Genomic DNA, 25,350 nt, shown 5'->3' on the forward strand with positions numbered 1-25,350 from the left:
CAATTTCCCTCAGGATCAATAAAGTATGTCTGTCTGTCTCTCTACCATGTTATGACTTTTAAGCTGGGCCAACTATAACATCTACTAATTTCAAGACAAGGAGGTTTATTCTAAGTCTTCTCCAGTTTGAGATCACTCCCCGTTTGAGGTACATAGGCCCCTCTGAGTGTAAAGAGAAAACCCAAGCAAGATGTTAAAGATTAGGACTTCTTTCTCTGGATGATTTCTCTAAGATCTCCTCAGCTATTTCAGACAAGATGCTCCAAAACTTTGTAGAATAAATATTGTTGCAACGTCAGTCTTCACAGATTGTCTCCAAAAGATTCCCAATATGCACCGAGAGTCCTCTTTTCGTGTAGTTTAATTTGCAGCAGCAAGTCAAGTCACTTTTATTGTCATTTCGACCATAACTGCTGGTACAGTACATAGTAAAAATGAGACGATGTTTTTTCAGGACCACGGTGTGTCCCTTCCAATCGATGTCGGTGGTTCGCAGTCTGCAAGACGACAATCTGTGACACTCGCCTTCAAGATGTTGTGAAGCCTCGACTGAGGGTTGAGAGATTTCAATTGCTCAGTCAGTCCGAGCAATCCTGGAGGAGGCCTTCAGTACGGTCCATCTCGTTTGTTTTATCCAGATGGTGTCCTGCACTGGATTTAGTTATCAAAACGCTGCAACTCAAGTTCCCGTTATAATGACCTCAGATACTCACGAGCTCATGTTGAACAGTGCTGGAAAACAGAATGTAAATTGTTCAGGGAAAATTCACCTCAGTGGTGAACGACGATAAACAACTCTCTCTTACAAAATCCAAACTTTTGAATTCCCACCAACCCTCCAGCACTGTTAGCCGAAACCTAGTGTGCAGAGATTAATCATCAGCAGTGCTTCGTGTGCGAGAGCAACCAGTTCAGCCATAAAGTACAGGACAATCCTTCAGTGCACTGTATGAGTGATAGAATACCGATAATGGACTATCGATCACAACGTGATTTGAAGCGTCATTAGTGTTTAATGGTGCAAATGAAGCTAACCAAAATAAATACGCACGCCTCTTCAAGAAATATTGGACACTAGGAAATATAGAAATTTAAAGGTAGGAACTACTTTATATAATAATATGAATTTGAGACAAGTAAGACTAGTGCACTTAACTTGTGCGGTGTCATGTAAATTTGAAAGTGCGAAAATAACCTTAAGTGGACGAGGGAAGTGTAGAGGCATGTAAATAAACGGTAAATGAGAGAAAGTACTGTACAATAGAAGCTGCTGGTGTGGGGGAAGAGTGAGGCTGATCCGCAGTAAGGTGAAGCGGAGCCTGAGCGAACAGAGCTGCGGCGCATCAGGGTCCCGCAGTGAAGTCAAGTGCGGCAACGCGCACTGACTCCTCTTTCCCGGCCATAGGAATAGACGGCCGAGCGCGGATCCAGCGCCTGACCCCTCCCGTCCGCAAGCGGCCGAGGGATTGCGGAATCTGCGCCCTGCCCGCCCACAGCTCCAGCTGCCGGGAGCCGCGCAGGTGAGCGCCTGGCCGGCGATTAGAGTCCGGTAAGTGCCCGCCAAGCGCGGGGAGGAAGGGAGGGCGATGGACCCAAACATGGCCGCGGAACCGCGGCTGCCCAGCTCAGCATGTGGGAACGCCGCTGCATGATTGCCCCTCCCTCCCTCCCCGGCCGGGTGTGGAGAGGGCTGTGCACGGGATCCACCGCCGCTCTGCCTCCGCACGAGGGGCGGGGTACCGGCGCTCTCTGCCACCTCGCTGCCCTACTCGAGTGCGAGGAGGTGCTGCGTTTCTCCTCCGCCCTGGCGAGGCTTCTTTCCACCCTCGCTCACACTTCGCACAAGTTGCCCGAGGGCTCGGCTTGGAGGAGTTTCTGCCATCTCCTCTTCCTACTCCCACTCTTGGGACAAAATCCGTCCCGCTAACTCGTGCTGATTTAATGCCCAAAGGCTGTGAGCTCCCTCCTGCCCCGACCCACAGAAGTCGCCGGCTGATTTAATTTCCTTTTGGTACACCGAGGTGAATTATTAACATTTTGCAGTTGAACAATGTAACGGGAACAATGTAACGGGAACAATGTTTTCTATTGTGATTATGTCCGTGGGATAAGGGCGGAGAGATGGGGAGGAATTTATGTCGTTATATGACTTAGAGCTAAAGGTAGGCATAACTACTTAAATTCATCATCCAAGGTCAATGTTATTAAATTGGACGGTGTTAGTTTTGTTTTGCGTGGTTTAGAGTCTTATACTTGGAGAATGCTTTATAAGATGATTTGGCTTCTGACCGTCCGTATGCTTGTGGCCATTCTCCATCTCTTTCGCGATTGTTTATTGTTTAAAATATAGAACACCTTAATTTTTTGGAGTGGAGTTTGATGTGGCACTTAATAATTAACAAAAACGAGCACAATTAAAGATCAGTGGATCAAATACTAATTCTGCAAAAACGTTGCTTTAATATCCTGTCTGTATTATAACTGGAGACTGGAAAATATTGTATTTGTGTTCATTTTAACAATGTGTCTCACACCGGTCATGGGGTGAAATTAATTTTTCCTTGCTTCGTTACATAGCGTCCGAATAGGTCCCGGGTTTTACAGATGTACAGTATTCGGAGTGGTGGTCACTGTCATTTTTTTTTGCGAATTAGTGTAAAAATAGAAGCAACACACTCAAAATGCTGGAGGAACTCAGCAGGTCAGGCAACATCATGGAAAAGAGTGGAATAGAGGAAAATAGAAGCGAGTGTGTGTTGTGTAAACATTGTGACGGTATAATGATTCCAAATAGAACTTCACTACTGTCAGCAGTACCTACCCAAGCTGATGTGATGTCCTCCAACTTTTAAATTCGAATAACCTGTAAGGTTCTCCCCGTCTCTGAACATCCCGCTGGGTATGGTTTGTAAACTGAAGCAGTATTGTGGGAGTGTGAACAATGTTTGTTCTGTGTCTGTGTATCGGATTTCGGAGGTGCACTCAGTGCATCCGCTTCAGGGAATGAAAGTCATGCACATTCACGTGATCTGATGCCATTTCTGTCGCTGCCCAGATTCGTGGATTAAAATTACTGCGTTTGCTGAAAGAAAGTGATGTCTAGGTGCTGAACTCGGAGGAAGCCTTGATTACATGTGCCCGACATTAATGTCTTCGAAGCTGAAAGCCATAAATAAGCCTTCAGTTTCAGTTGATTGTTCACTTTCTAAAATAAAGAGCCTCTTTGCTGATGGTGTGCTTTTTCAGGGAATTGTTCATTTCCAGAAAGACATTTGCTCGAAGATTGTAGGTAAATTCCACTTAATAAAGAACACTACAAGTTCACTTTTGTCAGTGGAAGCTGCTTCTTTCAGCATGTATTTATGAAGTAGTAATCTGGTTGATATCAGAAGGATTAAGGCAGAAAAATAGAACTGAATGATGTGTGTTTGGAGCCTAAACTTCTAAGACTTTCAAGCTATGGTTTCTGCATATCAGGGAGGCAAGTTGAAATTGCACTCCAAAGACTGTAATTGATGCCACAGCGAAGGAAACGATTTTGCCATTGTCATTTCCCAAATGAGCTGATTAGTGGCCAGCTGGCTAAAGATGTGCTGTCTATTTACTTTTGTATTGGTTGCAGACCATGTTTGACCTTGGTTTGCTTCAGCTTTTCTAACTTGGTTAGTTGCATGTGCTCTTGATCTGTGTGTCTGAGATGAGGATTGGTGGAAAGTAGTTCTGCTGGAATTTGAACTCCTGTTAATAAACCGACAGTTTGTGACTATATTTTGCTAACTGATGTTTTCCACTGTTTTACCCATAACTGGGAAGGTGCCTATTGGGTAAAATTGACACTGTTCTATCTTATTGTGTTTCTATTATACCTGGGTACATACTTAATGTCCTGTGGAGTGAGATGAATAGGCAAAGCACTGGAGTCTATCAATGTTAAAGGATTATCCTTCCAGCATCTTTGGTGAGGGTGCTTGCAAGCACCCCAGGGTTGACTAGTGTGCATGTGATGGGTTTCACTGTGGGTGCAGGTGGAACAGTTACTGAGTCAGGACATCCAAGGGGGGAGGGTGAGCAGCTGGAGACCCTGATCCATATCAGTACCAAAGACGTAGGCAGCAGCAAGGATGAGATCTGGATTCTCGGGAGCTGTGTAGAACATTTAAGACGAGCATTTCCACGGCTGTATCTGGTCCAGCTGCCAGAGAGGTGGGAAGTAGACACATGGTGTAATATGAAACCTAGCTAAGGAGCTGGTGCAGAGAGGCGGCTTCCGATTCATGGAGCATTCCAGGGCAGATGGGATCTGTACAGCCAAGGCAGTTTGTATCTGAACTGGAGAGGAGCCATATTCTTTATGGGAGATTTGCTCGTGCTGCTCAGGGTTTAAGTTAGAGTGGCAGGGGGATGGCAACCACTACAGCAGGGTAGGGTGGAGAGCACGGAGCATGATATGACAAGTAGGACTGGGAAGAAGGGCAGCAAGAGACAGGCAAATATCATGGTGGGACTGAAATATGTTAATTTCAAAGGAGCATTTAGGATGAGCGGGATGAACTTTTAGAGCCTGGATTGTTACATAGAATTGCAATGCTGTTGCCATTACAGAAGTTGCACGATGGAAAGGACTGGCAGTTCAGTGTTGCTAGGTTTTGTTGTTTTAGATGTAATAGAGAGGGAGGGTAAAGAGGTGGAGGGGTTGCATTGATTATCAGGGAGAATGTCGCTGCAGTACTGAGATGACATTCCTGAGGGCTTACCCTACAATTTGTGTGGAGCTCAGCATAGGATAGGTGCTGGGATTATGCCTTTGTCCAGAGGAACAGAAATGTCGGCAAATGTGCAGAGATTACAGGGTTGTCAGAGCGGTGTCATTGATTGGAACTTCCTTAACACAAGATGTTCAGAAGGGGCAGATTCCTGCAGTGCATCCAAGAGGGATTCTTGAAACTGTGTATGGAGCGTAGAACTAGAGGAGATAATGCACTGGGCTGCAGCCTAAAACCAGGCCAGGTGACCAACCTGATAGTGGGGGAACAATTTTGGAACGGTGACCACAACTCACGTTTTAAGATAGTTGCAAACAAGGGAATAACTGGATATTGCAGGAAGGTACTAAATTGGGGGAGTGTGAATTTCAACAGGATAAGACAGTCCTGATAAAGGGTCTCAGCCTGAAATGTAGACTGTTTATTCCTCTTCATAGATGCTGCCTGACCTGCTGTGTTCCTTCAGTATTCAGTTTGTTTCTTAGGATAAGACAGAAACTAGAGGGTATTGATTGGGAGCAGCTACTGTCAGACAAGTCCATACCTTACACGTGCATGTTGTTGAGGGGAGCCTTCGAGCTCTGGGTTTCAGTTTTACCTGCAGCTCTCCAGGCAGCCAGATTTTCTGAAACAATGGATAAGTTCCCTGACCTTCCAGCTGTTGTACTTGCTTCCTGGGTTATTGGTGCAGGAGCAACTAAGCTTCATCTGCAGCTAAAAACCTTAGAACGCTTAAAAAAAAATTGCATGTTTCATCCCTTAGCACAGTGATGTGAGACAGTTGTGTGTTTATGGAGCAAGATGCAAAAAAAAGTTGTTAATATTCTATACATCTAAAATAACTTGTCAGCAGGAGTGAGAACTGAAATCCATGTACACATAACTCCAAAGGAAGGCTGTTGATAAGAATATCAACACCTGAACTGCTTTGAGTTCTCAAGTTTATTGTACATCAGAGAATTAGGCAGTTGATGCAAGAAGTCCAGAAGCTACATGGAAAATCCTTCTGATTAAGCAGTGACATTGAGAACACTTGTACTGAATTCGTACATTGTTATGGTGGCAGCATCCATACTAAATATTCAAGTACATCGAGCCAAGTATGAAGCTGAACACTAAGGCATTGAAACTCAATGATGAAGAATGTGAGCGATGAGCAGGATTCGGATAGTGCCTTTATTGTGGGGGCGCCATACAAAGTGGAATGGCTTCGTAAGGAAAAGCAGTAGCCCCTATGGAAAGTTACACAATTTCCGGAAAGTTTATTGTACAGCAAACCCAGTGCTTCAGGGAGAATATCACAAGTGCGGAAGTGAAGGAGAAAGCTAATAACCATTTTCATGATTCTGAATATGTAATGTCATTCACCTCGCTTGCTGGGGCATTCATCCAGAAGGGAAGGGGCAACTGATATTGTGATAAGTGGAAAAAGAAATTGACAGTCTTCACCATTGTCATACTCTAACTCTGTGACTAAAATCTGACTGTAAGCCAGTGACATCTTTGACAGTTTGGTGAACGTGTTAAGGAGATTGAGGGGTGAGTTTGTTGGGTTGTATAAAATCATGAGGCGGTATAGATGGGTAAATGCACACAGTCTTTTTTTTACTGTGAAAGGGGACTAAAGACAAGTGAGTGTAGGTTTAAGGTGAGGGATGAAAAGTTGAAGAGGGACCTGAGGGTCAAATTCTTCACACAGAGGATGGTATGAACTGCCAGAGGCTGACGTAGGTAATGATAACGATATTTAAGAGATATTTTGGTAAGTAATGGACAGGAGGGGTTTAGAATGATATGCGCAGAACTCTGGCAAATGTGACTCGCATGATCGGTACAATGAATAGCATTGGATGAACAATAGAACACTACAGCACAGAAAACAGGCCATTCAGCCCTTCTAGTCTGTGCTGAAATTTTATTTTGCTAGTCCCATTGACCGGTACCCAGTCCATAACCCTCCAGACCTCTCCCATCCATGGTTCTATCCAATTTATTCTTAAAACTTGAGAGTGAGCCCACACTTACCATGTCAGATGGCAGCTCGTTCCATACTCCCACCACTCTCTGTGTGAACAAGTTCCCCTTAAACCTTTCCACTTTCACTCTAAAGCCATGTTCTCTCATATTTATCTCTCCTAATATAAGTAGAAAGAGTCTACTTGCATTTACTCTGTCTATACCCCTCATAATTTTGTAAACCTCTATCAAATCCCCCCTCATTCTTCTATGCTCGAAGGAATAAAGTCCTAATCTGTTCAATCTTTCCCTGTGACTCAACTCCTGAAAACCTGGCAACATCCTAGTAAATCTTCTCTGCCCTCTTTCAATCTTACTGATATCCTTCCTATATTTAGGTGACCAGAACTGCACACACTGAGTTGGGCAGAAGGGTCTGTTTCGATGTTGTATTATTATTTGACTAAATTGATGCTCCATTGCTCTCAGTGACAGTAATTCTGTCAAAGAAACACAGTACAGACTGCAGAACATGTGTAGGGTGTCCAATGAGCTCATGATTTCATTTTTAATCGGTTCTTGTGATGTGATGTAAATTGTTTCTGATCATGCATTGTATCTCAAGCACCTGTGGCTTGCGTTGTGCTTGGTATTAAGTTCTTGGAATTAATCATGGGAAAAGGGGTCAACATTTAGAATTATTCACTGAGGATGTCTTGGGAGGTTTATCTTGGTGAGAAAGCCAAAGAGGGGCAGCACAGAAGCTGAATGAATAGTTTCAACATGATCAACAAGGGAGTTTGAACAGCCTGTAGATCCTTTTTGGCATTCGCATCAAATGGCAGCATGTTATTCTGGAGTTGCTTGCTTGCCTCAGTGGTTATTAAGTTTCATCATAACTCTTTCTCCAGTAAGTATTGTTGGAGAGCTGAATTTTATGTATTTGCATATTATTTGTAAGAAGTGACGAGTGAAAAGTATGCTCAGTGGTTAAACTATTGCTCTAAAATTCAGAGGCCTGAAATGTTAATCATTTGTATGCCTTCAAATCCCACCAGAGCTGGGGACTGTAAGTTTAAAAGCTATTTAATAATCTTGTAATTTATGGCAAAAAAAGCCTGTGACAGCAATGGTGCTCAAATCTGGTGCTAAATTACCAGATTAGTGTGTGATCCCACATCCCCCATTGTGATTGGAAAAGGCATTAAGAGACATTGACTGGCCATGAGCATCCAGTAGCATTTGAAGGTTAGGTCGTAAATGCTGGCATTGTCGGTCATGTTCACATCTTAAGAGCAAATAGGTTATAAGGATACAGATTTGGAATAGAGAAACAAGACCCGTTGGGGCTTGATGTGGGTCAACCCAACTCTGGTGATCGATACAAAACTAGTAATTTTACCCAGGAGATGGAATGGTGCGGGAAAGGGAGCTGATTTAAAAGATCAGACGTGTATGTGGGATCATTTACTCAGATTCAGTAGCTTGTGTTCCCAAAGTAGCAATTACTGAAATACCGTGACAATGGAAGATCAGAGAATTTGGAATTTTATAAATGTCGTTGCAAGTGACATGGAGTTAATTTTGTTTTCCAGAATGAATACATTTCTGTATTCCCACACACAATTTTAGGGGTGTAGTCTGAAGGTTGTGTAGCATTTATGAATCAATTTTAATTCAGTGCAACATGCCAATGCACTTCACGGGCTGTTTTTCAAGCAAAAGTGAGTATTGAGCCACAGGGGAGGTGTTGGGCACAGAAGTGGGCGTTTTCAGGAGCTGGGTCTCTCTGAACCACACTATCTCTCTATCATTGTAGACTATGGCAGAGGTGTGAGGTTCAGTGACAGGACTCTGGAGCTTGGGTCCCAGTGGAGCAAATGCAGTGAAAAGATGAAATTGATAGTGCTGGAGAAAAATTCTGTTATCAAAAGATTCCAGACTGCTAGAATTAGGCCATGGAGGCTTTGATCACATATATAGAACTTTGATCACATATATAGAACTTTAGGTCTGTCTGATGTCAGGTTAACAAAAGTTGTTGACTGGGAAATGCCATGTGTAGATTGGAAGTTCAAAGATTCAAAGTACATTTATTATCAAAGTATGTATACAGTTCACAACCTTGAGATTCACCTTCTTGCAGGCAGCCACGAAACAAAGAAACATCATAAAATCTGTATAAAGGAAATCCCTCACACAACAAAACCACCAAAAATGTGAAGCAAAGGGTAAATTGTGCAAACAGCAAAAAGCAAACAAATAACAGACAAAAGATTGAACATCAAACTGTGGAGTCCACTGAAGTTAGTCCACAGCCACAAGCAATAGAGGCGAGTGAAGCCAGTCTGGGAGCTGATGGCCACAGTCCCCAGGTCGGTCAGTGCAGCACTCTATTGAGGGCTGCAGGCCACAGCCACATATCCCGTTCTGTGCCAACCATCTCGATTAATTCGAGCAAATAGTGAAGTACGTTCAACGCTGAGGACGTTGAGCATCAAACTGCAGCCTAAAGCAAGTTCACAGCCACAGGCCGCCGTGGTGATTGAACCTTGCTGCATGAGACCCAAGACTCCTCCACCTTCCATGCCGAATGCCCCAGGAGGTCACAGAAGTGCCTCAGCCCAAAAATACATTCATGAAAGGGAAATTACATGCTGCAGTCGATCACAGTTCAGAAGAAGTGTATTTAGAAGAAGAGTATCCAGTAGTTTTGTAAGCCGTCAGCAAGATGTCGCCATTGGTCCTGGTGCCATCTTGCCAGAAACACCAGTTAGGTGGGACCTGTAGTGAGTGTTTTGGATGTTTTGAGTGTTCTGACATACACATGTTTTAAAGATTTTGAGATTCAATTCTGGTTATATATATTTTCACTTGGTGCATCAAGTATGCAACGAACTGGAAAAGTTATGTTGGAAGCTATGTGAAGGTTAGGCTACAGAGGTTACACATTGTACAAAAAACACATTGACTGACTTAATGCTGCTGATTGGTTTCATTTGACTGCCCACCCAACTACGGTTAAGATGAAATATAAGGAAAATTAATTCCTATCTGGTTTTGGTGGATTTCCGCTGATTTGCATCGTTTGCGGAAATGCGAGAACATGATTTTGACTCCTGATTCTCAGCCTTTTAAAGAGTTGAGCTCTTTGTGCAGCCACTTAACAAATGTACAAATGTTCTTATTGAATTATGATAAATGAATAATTGTGATTCTAAGAGCAGAAATGAAATACTGAATTAATCTAGTTTATGGTTTTTTCAGGCAGTCCATAATCTACAAGGTTTCTCTGCACTACGCCCATGGAGAAACTCTATCATCCTCCCCAAATTGGTTGCCTTTTACAGGATAGTTCAGAAACCTTGTCCTTTGCAAAATAGTCTTGGCAACTAACTTAGTGTACAAATGCAGTACAGGCAGACTGATGTGATGTGAGTCTTTGCAATGGGTTAGAAGGATTTGAGTATGGAAGTTGTATGTTGTGATGACTTTAATTTCTGTCCTCCATCATCTGTGTTGACTTGTGTATTGAAAGCTGTGATTATGTTTGAATTTGTGTGGTGGAATTGGTTATTGTGAGTGCCAAGATGCCGTGGATAGCTTTGATCTGAATTTGTTCTCTCTAATTTGTTGCCTGCAACAAAATCATAAGTTTTGAGTTTCCCTGCAGATTTTCATCCTGTATTTTGCATGGTGCAAATGACAAGAATGTAGCATTTAAGAATAATGAATGGGTGGGCAAGAAGAGAAAATTAACTATGTCAGGAACAATAAATAGGCTGACAAAGCTAACTGAAAGAATAGAATCTTCTGAGAATCACAGAATTAGTTTCCCAGCACTCTAATTGAAGCATTTCAATTTGTATCCTATTGAAGATCATCTCCCCAAATTTTGCATTTATAAATCAAATGCACTCAAAGCCCTAATAGAAACCATGAATTTTGGCCAAGGACAGTATTTAATGCTGTGCTGTCTTTTCTCCAACTTTTTCATTATCTTGTAGTTCTTGCATTGAATTATACTGGAACTGTTGTTGGGTATCTTTTCTGCTCTGCAACAGTAAAGTTCCACGCCATCTAGCCGTACTTGGAGGTACGGGATAGAGTAACATCTATCCCACACCTCCACATAAAAATGTACCAGCCGTTACGAACATTACGACCGTAACTTAATTTGGTGGAATAAACAGTTTGAATTGAAACATGAAGGAATATGTTTGGTTTTTTGGTGCAATTAATTCCTTGTTAGTGGGTCAATTGAAGCAAATGGTCACTAACCTGCTACTAGTATGAGCACAGAGAGTTTGTTTGTAAGAAATCAGCATACCACATGCTTTTCTTATGTTCTGCTGTTACCGCATTCTGCTGTTCACATTGACAATGGCTGCCTTCAATAACGGATATACTGTTGGAATCTTTCTTTTGAAACATAGTGCTACCACAGCCCTCACAGAGGTAGAGTTTGCTGCTTGTGAGAGTGGTAGGAGACCGATGTGATGAAACAGGAGAAATGGATACTCTGAATATTGGTGAGATAGGTATTGGCTTATTATTACTTTAATAAGATAGAATGAAAAGTTTGTCTTGCAAACTATTTATACTGATCAGGTTATTACAGAGACTATAACAAAACAATAACAATGCAGAGTCATGTAAGACCTGCTGAAAAGTGCAGTGCAGATAAATGATAAAGAGTGGTGGTGGGGGGCGGGGGAGCATGTGGATACTTAGGAAGTGTAAGAAACTCCAATGTAGACTGTGGGGAGTTGTTTTTGTAAGATAGGAAAAATTTGAGATCCTCCCGCATTCCAGAAATGTAAGAGAGTTAGCAAAGTTGTGGGTGTGCTATGTTAGTCCTGGAAGTGTGGTAACGCCTATGGGCTGCCCTCAATACAATCCTGGGATTATATTGGTCACCTATACACAAAAAAAGACACATTTCACTTTGTGTTTCAAGGTACATGTAACAAATGAAGCTAATCTTAGATCACAAGGCGAACATAAAATCGGGGAATGTGAAGTTGGGTGAGGAGCAGAGGGTGATGTTACTGCTCCTAACGTGATGGGAGACATGAGATACTCTGAGTATACTTATGCCATCTTTCACGTTGTCAGGATGAAGTACACAAAAGGAATGATCAGAGTAAGTGAAAGCTGTGGTGGTTTAATTTGTATTCTGGACAGCAAAAGACCAAACTCCAAACAACCGGTGGATCATGGATCTACTTGGAGTGGTGTTGTTTCAGCACAGTAGCAGTGGAGCTGAGATGTTCAGTTGTGCACAGAGGGTCTGGATCCATGGTAAAGAGGGTGGTGCAAAATTAAGGGGGCAGAAATTAAATCAAGATGCAAGGCTGCAGAAGAACAGACGTCGGAGCATGGAGAATAAAAGAGCACCAGAAGACCACTGAGTTCAAATTTTCTAGGAAGCTAAATGTATTGTATAATTGCATTTATGCTAAGTATTAGAGATAATGGAAATTCAGCATTTTCATTAACTATGCAATTGATAATATGGTCAAAGATTTGGCGGTAATATTTTAATTTTTGAGGTGTGGGTAATCCTAGCAAGACCAGCATTTATTGTCCAATGAATAATGGTTCTGAATAATGTTAGGATATTGAACTGTACAGCATAGTATAAGCCCTTTGGCCCATTATGTTGTGCTGACCCTTTAACCTACACTAAAATCGTTCTGTCCCACATTTCCCTCCACTTTTCATTCATCCATGAGTTTATCTGAAAAAAAATTTAAATGTCTCCAATGTATCTGCCTTTTCCACCCTGCCTGGTAGTGTGTTCCATGACTGACCACTATGTTGTGTTTTTTTTTAAAAAATAAAAACTACATTTGACACCCCCCGCCCCCGTACTTTGCTCCAAGCACCTTAAAATGATGCCCCCTTGTAGTAGCCATTTCTGCCCTTGGAAAAAGTCTCTGACCGTCCACTTGATCTGTGCTTCTTATCATAAAGTCACTTCTCATCCTCCATCTCTCCAAAGAAAAAAAACCTTAACTCTCTCAACCTATCTTCATGAGACATGTTCTCTAATCCAGGCAGCATCCTGGTAAATCTCTGCATATTCTCTCAGCTTCCACCTCCTTCTTATAATTAGGTAATTAATACTGCTTATCTTTGTTTTACTTGATCATTTCAGTGAAGCACATTGTTGGTCTGGTGTCACAAGTGCAAAGTTCAAATTAAATGTGGTATCAAAGTACATATATGTCAGCATATGCTACCCTGAAATTTCTTGTGGGCATACTCAGTAAATCCATCATAGAATAATAATCATAACAGTATTAATGAAAGACCACACCAACTTGGTTTTCAACCAGTGTGCAAAAGACAACAAACTGCAAATACAACAAAGAAACAAATAATCATAATAAATAAGCAATAAAAATAGAGAACATGAGATGAAGAGTCCTCGAAACTGAGTCCATAGGTTGTGGGAACATTTCAATGACGGGGCAGGTGAAGTTGAGTGAAGATATCTCCTTTGATTCAAGAACCTGATGGTTGAGGGATAATAACTTTTACAGAAAGGTCAGACGAGGAAAGGATGGCAGACTTCTAACCTGAAGGACCTGAATAAAATTTTATTTTACAGCAGTCTTGAAACTTTATTACCAGATCAAGATGTTTTCTTTTTCAAATTGCAAATAGAGTATAATTTCATTTTGGAATGTGAACTAGTGTCTCTCAATTCTGTCTCAAGCTTCAGGCTACCTCTCTGTTAATTTGGCTATTGCATCACCAATCTACCAAATCATTTCCTCGTGTTTACCAGATCATTTATGTACTTTGATGTTAGACATGTCAAGAATGGTTGTAGATACAGCACAAAGATTGTCTCTTGGTTCCAGAAAGGCAACCTAAGTGGGGAAAATTGGAAATGGAATAGATTCGTGTTTGGTTAGATTGTCTTACATTTATTGCTTTTGGAAAGACCAGCATTGATTGTGCAATTCAGCTAGCTCCTGAGAAGGGGATAATGAGCAACCACTCTGAAATGTTGCAGTCTGTCAAGGTACTACCGCGGTGTTGTCAGACCAAGATCTAGGAATTAAAATAGGCAATGGTGAAAGTGTGATGATGTGGTGTGCAGCTTGGAGAGTCGTGTGGTGCTGTACTGTTCCTAAATGTCTGCTGTTCTTGTCCTTGGTGGTTGTGGGTTGAACAGGTACCACTGGAATAAACTAGCTGTGTAATTGTGGTGCTTTTTGGGGATTTTTGTGTTGGATGAGTACCAGCTTATGCTGAGCTCCTTGAGAGCTGTTGGAATTGCACTCTACCAAGCAAGTGGAGAATATTCTGTCGCACTAATTATTTTGTGCCTTGTAGGTGGTGAAAAGCCCATGGAGTGTCAGATAGTGAATCACTCACCCACAGAATACCCTACCTCGGATCTTGTAATCAGGGTAATTATGTGCCTGATCTAGCAATGTTTCCAGTCAATGCTGACACCAAGGATGCTGATTTGGTGGGGGGGGAGGGGTGTGTGGAATCCTCATTATAGTTGAATCACTGAGTACCAGTTGAAGGTGATTAGATTTTCTCTTGTTGGGATGCTATTGCCTGACATTCCTGTGGCAAAAATGTTACCTCCCACTTATCACCTGTACCTGAATGATGTCTGGTTGTTGCTGCATGGCGGAGGAGACTGCTTGGTTTTCGAGTTCAGCTGGATGTAATGCAGTCACTGAACACTCTCACTGTTGTGATTGAGGAAAGGTCATTGATGATGACTTTGAAGATGGCTGGGACAAGAAAACTGCACTGAGGAACTCCTGCATTGATGTCCTGGGGCAACCACTGCAACCAGTCAAGGTGACACCTGGCTGTAGTCTCCACCGAGGTCATGTCTCAGACTTGTTTTTTTTTTAGGTTGTATGGATGGTTTCTGAGTGGGGGCAGAGCTGGGGGTCAGGCTAGGGTTTAAGGACAGGGATGTGGGGGAATAAGAGGACAAGCCGGAGTTTAAGCCTCCACTCTCTGTGTGATGGCCAGTGACTTGGATCTGGTTGGGTGTTGGGTTGTTAGATGAGCGCAGGTCCCCGTACACCCTTCCCTCTGGTCTGTGAGTCATTGGCCCGTTCTGCAGTTGCTTGCGGGCAGGAGGCACAAGGGCTGGTGACTCTCCAGTATGTGAATCAGCGAGAATGGAGTTCCAAGTTTGCTGTACTTGTTCTCATCTATTGTCTTTGGCAGCAGTGGGTCCTCGGTCGATGTCAAGAATTGGGACCTGAAGGTCGAACGGAAGACCAGATCAAGGCCCAAAAGTCTATCAAAAGTCCATTGGTTGAGGTATGATGGCCGAAGTTTGGGTCAGTAGGCCTCTGTGAGTTTGCTGGGAAAATTAAAGGCCCAGTGTCTCTGTATCCATGGGCCTGCTGAAGGCTAGGGGTGAGAGCTGTGTCTGTGAGTGACTGGGACGGAGGGAGGAATGAGACTTGTTTTGCTGTTGTTGCTTTGTTCGGTTTTGTGTTCTCTGTTCTGCCAGGCATGGGGGTATCTATGCTGATGTTGGCACTGGAATGTGTGGCAACGCTTGCGGGATGCCCCCAGCATACCCTTGGTTGTGTTAGTTAACACAAATGACGCATTTCACTATGCGTTTTCCATGTATAGGTGATTTAAAAAAAATCTAAACATGAATCAATCATTTCTTTCCATTGTTGAAGGCTTTTGGAAAGCAAGTGCTTTCTGATAGCTTTGTTAAATTGAGATGGACTGAGTTGACTTACTAACCCGATTGGTTTTGTCCTGCCTTTCATTGGCTCAACGTACTTGGACAACTTCTCATGTTGTTAAGCAAGTACCTTTACCTAAACTGGAACAACTGCTTGAAAGATGTTATTTTGTTAGCTCTCTCTGGTCTGAGTGACAATGCTTGCACTGACACTGAATATGTAGGAAGGCATTGCGGTGGTTCAAGCTGTGTTTGGGTGGGTATCTGCAGTTGCTCTCTGTTCACCCTACAGACTTGAAAGGCAGCAACCTTGTCTTTGTAATTAGATATGTTTTGAATGTGTCTAGATAATTTTAAATAGAGTTTGTTCATATTCCAGAGCTGAATGCATAAAGATATTAAAAACAGTTGAAAGAAGTAGAAGAATTTTGCTGAATATTGAATTGCAGGACTTGGGTTACTGGTTCAGGAGCAGTTTCCAACATGGTGTTTATTTTTTCCTCAAATTTCTTCAAGTAATATGAGCTGTTTTCATACAGGACGTATGAAGCACGAGTCACAGAACAACACTTGGTCACATGCTTAACAACAGATGTTATGACATTAATTACCAGGATGTGTTTTTTTAAAAAAAGCTTGTAAAGTGAATGATTATGTGGCACCATTTAGATTATTCAAATATGCTTATCATTACTGAATAATAGAATGTAGAAAGGGGAACTAAGAGTATCTGAATCTTTCTATGAAAGTAGAGTGGGTGGATTTGATTCTTGGCTTCATGCAAAGGGGAATGATAGAAGAAAGCATGTGCTATTTAGTTTCCACAGAACCTTGGTCAGATTGTGGTAAAAGAGCTTTGTCATTGGGCTCACCCAAATATTAAGGTGTGGAAAGGCAATGTGCAAAGCAACGTTAGATTGAAACAAGTTCAAGTTTTTTGGTCATCCAGCCGTGTGTGTGTATACTGCCAAATGAAACAACATTCTTCAAGATCAACACAATACATATCAAAGTAAAAACTTATTATCAGAGTACATGCATATCACCGCATTCAACCCTGAGGTTCTTTCCCCTGTGGGTGTACTCAGCACATCCATAGAATAGTAACTGCAAACAGGAGCAATGAAAAAGCAAGAGCACAGAAGACAACAAACTGTTGAAATGCAACTTTAAGCAAGTAGCAATAAATAACAAGAACATGAAATAAGATGAGATAAAACTTTATTTATCCTGAAGTAAATTATTGTTGCAAGGTTGTTCAGTCAGAAATATATACTTTAAAATACAAAATGTAAGCATTGAGGTATGAAAAAGAATACAAAATGTGCATTAAAAAGTAATAGTGCAAAATACAGCTGTGCAATGAAATCATATACTTGTATTTTTCAGGAGGAGGAGCTGCAGAGTCCTATAGCCACAGGCAGAAAGGATCTGCGGCATTTAGTGGTGTACCTCAGTGGAAACAGTCTGTTACTGAACATGCTTCTCTGTTTGTCCAGTATGTCATGGAGGGGCTGAGATGGCTTGTCCGAGATGCTCCGTAACTTCTGCAGCATCCTCCTCTCAGATGCAACCACCGCAGAATCTGGTTCCACACCCAGAACGGAACCAGCCTTCCTGACGAGTTTACTGATCTTCTTGGCGTCAGCTGCTCTTGCTCTGCTGCCTCAAAAGACTACAGCGTAGTCTTAAAGTACTGGCCACTACTGAGTTGTAGAACATCTGCAGCATAGTATTGCAGATGTTGAATGACTGGAGCCTCCTCAGGAAGTAGTCAGCTCTGTCCCTTCTTGTACAGAGCTCCTGTATTTTTAGTCCAGTCCAGTTTATTGTCCAGGAGAATTCCCAGATATTTGTAGTCCCAGATGACTTCCACTTTCATTCCCTTGATGGAGATGGGAATGCATGATGCTTTCACCTTCCTGAAGTCCACCGCCAACTCCTTTGTCTTAGTGTAGGTGATTCAGCCCATATTACTCAGTAAAGTTATCCACCACTCTTGACCCAAGAGTAGTCAGACTCTTAAGATAAAGAGTCATTAAAGTGAGGTAATTGGTTGTGGATATTAGTGCAACTATCCTCTTGTTCAAGAGCCTTATGGTTAAGGGGTAGTAACTGTTCTTGAAGCTGGTGGTGTAACTCCTGAAGCATTTGTACTTTCTACCTGATGGTAGCAGTGAGAAGAGAGCATGGCCTGAGTGGTGAGGATGTCTGATTGTTGCATTCCTAAGAAAGCGTTTCATGTAACTCACGCACAACATATCATTGCCATAAATAATGACCACAAATAAGTTATAATCCAGAAAATTGATGTCCTTGAACAAGGCATAATAGATTATAGTTAGAAGAAAACTCTGAAAGCATTTGGGTTAGCTCTCACTGGTACAGAAAGCATTTGGGTTAGTTCTCACTGGTACAGAAAGCATTTCATAAAGGTTTTTAAGTTCCCCAATGTTTTGGAAATGAAAATAATCAACACCTCCAGCTGTTGATTGTCAAATTGATGTCAATGGGGCATCAATTGAAGATTGTATAAGAGGAATGATGTTTCTCCCAGTGTGTAGTGAACATCCTTTTTGAAAAGTATTTTGGTACTCTAACAATGAAAACTGTGATGTTTGATCTATTATTGAATAATGACCCAGAGCAAGTAGATAGCTTAAAAGTAGGGTAACATTCAGCTAGCTGCTTGCCAATCACATCTCTTGCTTCTCGCAATGACCTGGGAGATATATCCATCACATCAATCTCTGGGGACTTATCCACCTTGATGTCTTTTTTTTATAAAGAGTCCAAACATTATCCTCTTTATCTTGAAGTATGCTTGCAAATGTGCATGTTTCATAATGATGTTGCTTTCTTCCACGTACTTCTCCTTGGTGAATACCGATGACTAAATAAACTTCTCTTTATTGCAGTGTTAAGCAGCCTATCCCTTAACAATGGCCTCAGATTCTAGACTTCACAGCCAGGCAAATCCCTGCATCTAGCCTGAAAAACCCTTTACTGCTTTGACATGTTTCAGTGTGAGTTCCTTCGTTTTTCTGAACACATGGCCACACAATGGCTGTCTACTTGATCTCACCTCATACAGCAAACTCGCCATCACTGTAAGTGGTCTATGGAGTCTTCAGTGCACTCATATAGTATACACATCGCTAGCTAAGGAGAGCTAAACAGTGCACAATATTCCATGTATCATCTCGCTACAGACTATATTCAGTGATTATCGACGTGGCGGAGCCGGTTCCAAAAACGAGTATCGTATCAGTTTGGCCATTGATAAAGCTGACTTGGGGTCGAATCAAAGGGGCAGGGCCAGTTCCAAGAGCAGGGAATGAGCTGTTGTTTGGCTGATTTAAGCATGGGGCCCGATTTTTTTTGGGGGGGGGGGTAGTTCAGGTGTCAGGGCCGGAGGCAAAGGGTATCCACTATTGAGCTTGTTGCTCCACAATGTTTACACATCTTTGCACTGAACTGACGCTGTGGCCTGCAAGTAACAAACTCCTGGATAAACTGGCTATTGTGGTTGTGGACTCACTTTTGTAAACTTTAATTCTGAGTGTTATTTGTTTACTTTTTATTGTTAGCATGTTTTCTTGCACATTCGGTGTTTGACTGTCTTTTTTAATAGGTTCTATTGGGTTTCTTTGTTTTTGTGCTGCCTGTAAGAAGACAAATTTCAAGATTGTTTATAGTATACATAATTTGATAATGTACTTGAACTTTGAATTTGTAAAGGACTTGTGTACTCTGGATTTCAGCTCCTGGTTCTTGCCACTTGGTGGAGCCTGCGAGCACCATTCTGAAACCTTTGTGCTTTTCTGGACCTTGTGGGCTGGAATTTGCAGGAGCAGTTCATCAGAAACCATTCACTGTATCTTTTCAATTCAGTTTCCACTGTTCCACAAGTGCAATCTGACAGCAGTGTAGCAAGGATGGCAATGCTTTTGGGATCACAATGAAAAATGAGACCAACATTACTGACCTGATTTCTGGATCTATGGCATTCTAGTCTGGTGACCCAGGCCTGTACCAGAAAATCAGAGATGATTTGCGGAGGGCAATTTCAAGGGTGAGGAGACTATTTTGAATGAGGTTGGAGGTGACATTAGATGTATGACAACTCTGGCAGAGTTTGCAAGACATCATTTCCTACAAAACAAAACCCAATAGCATGAATGGCAACAATGCTTCACTACTAGATGAACTCAATGCTTTCTATGCCCGTTTGAAAGGGAGAATATAACTGCAGCTGTGAAGATCCCTGCTGCACCCGGTGACCCTGTGATCGCTGTCTCAGAGGCTGATGTTCGGCCTTTAAAGAGAGTGAACACTTGCAAGGCAGAAGGTCCTGATGGAGTACCTGGTAAGGCTCTGAAAACCTGTGCCAACCAACTGGTGGAGTATTCAAGGATATTTTCAGCCTCTCACTGCTATGTGGAAGTTCCCACTTGCTTCAAAAATACCAGTAGTAAAAAATTATACCAGTGTCTGAGAAGAATAATGTGACCTGCCTTAATAACTATCGCCTGGTAGCACTCACATCGACAGTGAGGTTGGTCATGACCAGAATAAACTCCTGCCTCAGCAAGGACCTGGATCCACTGCAATTTGCCTATTGCCACAAAAGGCCAACAGCAGATGCAATCTCAGTGGCTCTTCACATGACTTCAGACCACCTGGACAACACAAACACCCATGTCAAGATGCTGTTCATCGACTATAGCTCAGCATTTAATACTATCATTCCCACGATGCTGTTTGAGAAGTTGCAGAACCTGGGCCTCTGTACCTCCTCTGCAATTGGATCCTCGACTTCTTAACCAGAAGACCACAATTTGTGTGGATTGGTGATAACATCTCCTCGCTGACAATTAACACTGGTGCACCTCGGTTGTGTGCTTAGCCCACTGCCCGACTCTGTCTATACTCCTGACTGTGTGGCTAGGCATAGCTGAAGTACCATCTATAAATTTGTTAATGATACAACTATTGTTGGTAGAATCTCAGATGGAGACGAGAGAGTGTATAGGAGTGAGGTATGCTTACTAGTGGAGTGGTGTCACAGCAACATCCTGGCACTTAACGTCAGTAAGATGAAAGAGCTGATTGTGGACTTCAGGAAGGGTAAGACGAAGGAACACATACCAATCCTCATAGAGGAATCAGAAGTGGAGAGTGTGAGCAGTTTCAAGTTCCTGGGTGTCAAGATCTAGGAGGATCTAACCTGGTCCCACCATATTGATGCAGTCATGAAGAAGGCAAGACAGTGAATATACTTCGTTAGGAGTTTGAAGAGATTTGGTATGTGGACAAATACACTCAAAAACTTGTATAGATCAGATAGGTATTCTGATAGGCTACATGACTGGCTGGTATATGGGGGAGTGTTGGTTTACTGCACAGGACCAAAAGAAGCTGCAGATGGTTGTAAATCTAGTCAGCTCCATCTTCAGTACTAGCCTACAAAGCACCCAGGACATCTTGAAGAAGTGGTGTCTCAGAAAGGCAGCGTCCATTATTAAGGACCTCCAGCATCCAGGGCATGCCCTTTTCTCACTATTGTCATCGGGTAGGAGATACAGAAGCCTGAAGGTGCACACCCAGCGATTCAAGAACAGCTTCTTCCCCTCTTCCATCCGATTCCTAAATAGACATTGAACCTTTGGGCACTACCTCACTTTTTTAATATATATTAATTTTTTTGCATGAATTTTAATCTATTTAATATACATATACAGTAATTGTTTTATTTGCTTATTATTATTTTATTGTCTTTTCTATTCTCTATCATGTATTGCATTGAACTGCTGCTACTAAATTAACAAATTTCATGATGCATGCCGGTGATAATGAACCTGATTCTGATTGGTAAATAGGAAGTGAGAAGAAGATGTGTGTGGAATCCCTTCATCAAGAGTGAAAATGTGAGGGGAAAGGAGGAGGAACATTTTCAATACATTTATCAATTCAATTGCTGGAGTAATCAGTTTCAACACCTTATCATTGATCATCTTGTGAAATAATTAATGAAAGTGATCTCATCTTCAACTTTTGTGAGAAATGCATGGAAAAATCCCAGAGAATGAACAGTACTTTCAAACTCCCAGGAGGTGACAGGTAACAGAGGAACTCAGTGATGGGCAACAAGAGGAAGATACATATGTTGCTGGTGGGAGAGGCAACAGGCGTGAAATGTTTGCATGTGTTATACCCTGAGTTGACAACACAGTGACAATCCAGAGAGCATGTGCAAACAGGAATCAAGAAAATAGTTGCAAAAGACTCCTATGGTGGAAGAGTGTAGGACCAGAGGACACCAGTCGCAGAGTAGAGGGGTGTCCTTTTAGATTGGTGAAGAGGAATTTGTTCTGTGGAATTTGTTGCCACAAGAGGCTGTAGAGGCCAAGTCTTTTATTTAAGGCAGAGGTTGATTGCTTCTTGAATGGTCGGGGAATGAACGGATACTGGGAGAAGGCAGGAGATTGGGGCTGAGAGGGAAAATGGATCAGCCATGAGGAAATGGCGGAGCAGACAAATGGCCTAATATCTTATGGCATTAAGATGTGGCCAGGCAAAAGAAACATCAAAAAGATGCTATTTCGCATTTTGTTTTGATTGAATGTTGTGGGGGTACACTGATGGATGAGAGACTCGGAAAACTATCTAATCCGATGGACATAATGTTCATGGTGGTATATAAAATGACCACCTGTATGTAAACGGCACTTGAAATATGAGGCGGTTTTGATCAGGACATAATTCCCAGGTGCAAGCTGTTGAGAGGTGGTTTAGGGCACCTTTGTTGCCAGATAAAGCAGACGCTTCAAGTGGGTGCACTTGAGTGTAGTGGTGAAAGGCCTCAGAACGAGGGTGTGAAATGTGCGTGTCTTTGCCCGTGGGTGTTATGAGAGCCATTGAAAATAGTCAGGTGAATGTCCTAGATAGAGTGTTGCTGCCAGTAAATTTGGACTCTCCATACAGCTTAGATACAAGGAGACTCGTTTCTGGAACAGTCTTGCTGGGTATCAATCACATTGGATCAACTAGCAATCAAGTGAAAACAGAAGTGCTAATTGATATCTGTTGGATAGCTGAACAGTGTGAGAAAGGGAGTGCTTTGTTGGTCATCTTGCTGATTGAGGAAGTAACTGTAAATGTGAGCAACAAGATGTGTTGTGGACCAAGACATATTTGAAATACCATCTCCATTTTCATTAGAATAAGAGTGAAACAATTTTGGTACATTTGGTGAGTGAATGCCCCAAGTTATGGGGCTTATGAACTTCCTGGTCTCAAAGAAACGGAGAGTCCACTTGCCTCTTCTAGCTGTCAGCTGTGAGTGTGCGGCAGAGATCGGGGGGGAGGGGGAAGAGGGGTGGAATGATTCAAGTCCTTTAAGGCGTTTTGAAGGTCCACTTCCTTTGGCCCTGAAGAAATTCAAAAGCTGCTCTCACTTTGGGAATTCACTGACCCCGACTAGGGATATCATTGGTCAGGTGGGTTTGGGAGGTGCTGAGGAGGTTCCATTGGAGCTGCAGGCTGCAACCCTGTTGTGCCAATGAGATAGCTGTGTAACATGAAGCAACTAGTGAGGGGAGGTGCAGTCCAGGGTGAGAGCAGCTTTCCTGAAGAGGACGTGCACTTCCCAACATCGGGACCCCCACTGGTGGAATTTGATGACAGTCCATCAAATGTGAAAGGAAGGAGGGCTGATCAGTGAAACATGAGACCAACTTCGAAGAGGGCAGGGACATTACACGAAGAACATAAAGGAATTCCTGCAACATTGAGTCAAAAGGCAATGGGAAATAATGTGGCAAGACAGAGGTCTAGGACAAGATAACTCCAGAAGAAGTTTGTAATTAGTGTATAATATTCATGGAGAGCACGCTTTCAGAGGAATAAAGAGCCTACTGAGGATATTCTTTGGGAAACATAAGCTCATGGTACTAATCTTTCAGGAGTCAAACAGTTGGTATATGATTGTTTTGCTAGGAGTCACGCATTGCAACCAAATCTAGTACTGAAATTATTAATCATGGAAATTCTTGCAGAGGTAACCACAGGCCTATGAAACAGTTCTGCAAATCTCAGTAACAAAGTGGTCAGTAAATAAGCCAAGGTTAAGGTGCACTGGAAGAATACTGTTGACCCTCTCAGTCCTGGTCCAGTGGAGGTCAATAGTGTATAAGTAGCCATATGAAGACTCTGGTGATCTGGACTCTGTGTTTAGTCTTGTGTAAGTGGATTTGTTCCTACAAGTGATGGCAGGAAGATGGTGATACAGAAAATGTATGATTTTTTTTGTTATTATAAAGACAATTATGTTGAAGAAATAATTACAGAACATGATGCAAAATTATGTGAAGCTTGTTTGGAGTGCGATCTGCTATGTGTATTTCAGGCTTATCGAGGGAATGAAGAGGCCAAATGACTGAGTGAATTTATAATTCTGTTTACAAATACATATTGATGTAAATTGCTAACACTATCAATTCAACTTTTTTTTTCACTGCTTGATTTAAAAATGCCCATTCTTGTTTCCAAGTGAGCATCTATCTCTTTAAATGTCCTCTGAATCTATAATCTCTGAAGGTCTCTTACTTGGATAAAATTTTGCTTCATTAGCCATCCTTCAATTTAATTGCTCTTTAATATGCAGCCACGCCTGTTTCCTTCGCTCTGGAGTGCCCTACATTAACCTTCCTCCCTGTGCAGTATTAGAGTTAGCTGCATCAGTTGTATTGGGCAAGTTTACTGAAGCATGCAAATTGATTTGGTCATGGAAAGTGTACATCATTGGCTGTAGGTGTACACAAAAGAAAACTAAGGTGCAGCTAAAAATAAGAAAGATGAATTCCCTGGATAGAAAGTGCTTGGGGCTGTGGTTAGATTGTTAAAAAGCATAATAATAGAATCACTACAATGCAAGATCATCAGCATAGCATCTTTTCTTCATTGTTTTAAGTTGTGGAAACCCATATCTAGGGTTGGGGACATTGTAAATAAAACTTTGTTATATCAGTGAAAACTAGAGAGTGACAGTGCAGAGTCAGTGAGGCACATGATGAACTAAGTGATAAACAGTTCTATCCAGTCACCGTCAACCTTTTTGAATATCTAGATATGAAACAGCCCCCTTTTTCTCCCGTTAAAATACTTATACATCCTTGGCAAATTTTGCAACATACTCAGGTTTATTATCACAGACATCTGACTCTAGTGATGTTCAGCTTTGTCTCAAGCTCAAATCTAGCTTTTTCAAAGCTAGTTTTATCCCTATCTCAAAAGCAGCTGTAATGCAAACAATACCATATTTGGATAAAAAACTTTTTAACTTGGGTGATTGGATTTCTTTCACTGTGTTTGACAACGATGTGTATCTTTTATTGAATTGAAAGAAAGCGGGTAGGTATATTTAACACGGCTTTCTATTTGCAATGGATGTTGCTCGTCAGCACCCACAGTGCCACGGTAGCGTGATGCTATTACAGCTCGGACCATCCGAGTTAGGAGTTCAGTTCCAGCATTTTCTGTCAGCAGTTTGTACGTCTGCCCCATGGAATGCGTGGGTTTTCTTCGGTGCTCTGGTTTCTTCCCACAACGAAAGATGTGCCAGTTGTTAATGTGAATTGGTCATTGTAAATTGTCCCATGATTTGGCTAGGGTTAAACTGGGGGTCGCTGGGTGGTGCAGCTGGAAGGGTCTATTCTGCGCTCTGTCTCTAGATCAGGTAATATAAAAATTAATGGCAAAGTATGTAGATGTACTTGAGAAAGTATGTTTTACTTTATTTCAATTTAGTACGCTTTAAAGAGAGCAGTGAAATTAGAATGAGAGAATGCTTCGAGAAAGCAAGAAATTGAACTAAGCTTATTTTCACAGATAAGCCACTGCAAACTTGTGCTTAATAAACACTGCCAG

At 42.0% G+C, this 25,350-nt stretch overlaps 1 protein-coding gene across 4 annotated transcripts in view; it reads left to right on the forward strand.

Annotated features, from left to right (window-relative positions):
* Nucleotides 1-1,296: 1,296 nt before the first annotated feature.
* LOC132400603 (dystrobrevin beta) overlaps nt 1,297-25,350 on the forward strand; it is a 488,265-nt gene continuing 464,211 nt past the window's right edge. For 2 of the 4 annotated variants that reach the window (XM_059981722.1, XM_059981724.1), the window contains exon 1: nt 1,297-1,549. The gene's annotated coding sequence lies outside the window, so the exon portion shown is untranslated. Of the gene's footprint in view, nt 1,550-1,657; nt 2,022-25,350 lie in introns of those variants that run through there. The other 2 variants (XM_059981723.1, XM_059981725.1) reach the window with 1 other exon arrangement.

The sequence above is a fragment of the Hypanus sabinus genome, chromosome 10, assembly GCF_030144855.1.
Source record: "Hypanus sabinus isolate sHypSab1 chromosome 10, sHypSab1.hap1, whole genome shotgun sequence".
Lineage (NCBI taxonomy): Eukaryota > Metazoa > Chordata > Chondrichthyes > Myliobatiformes > Dasyatidae > Hypanus > Hypanus sabinus.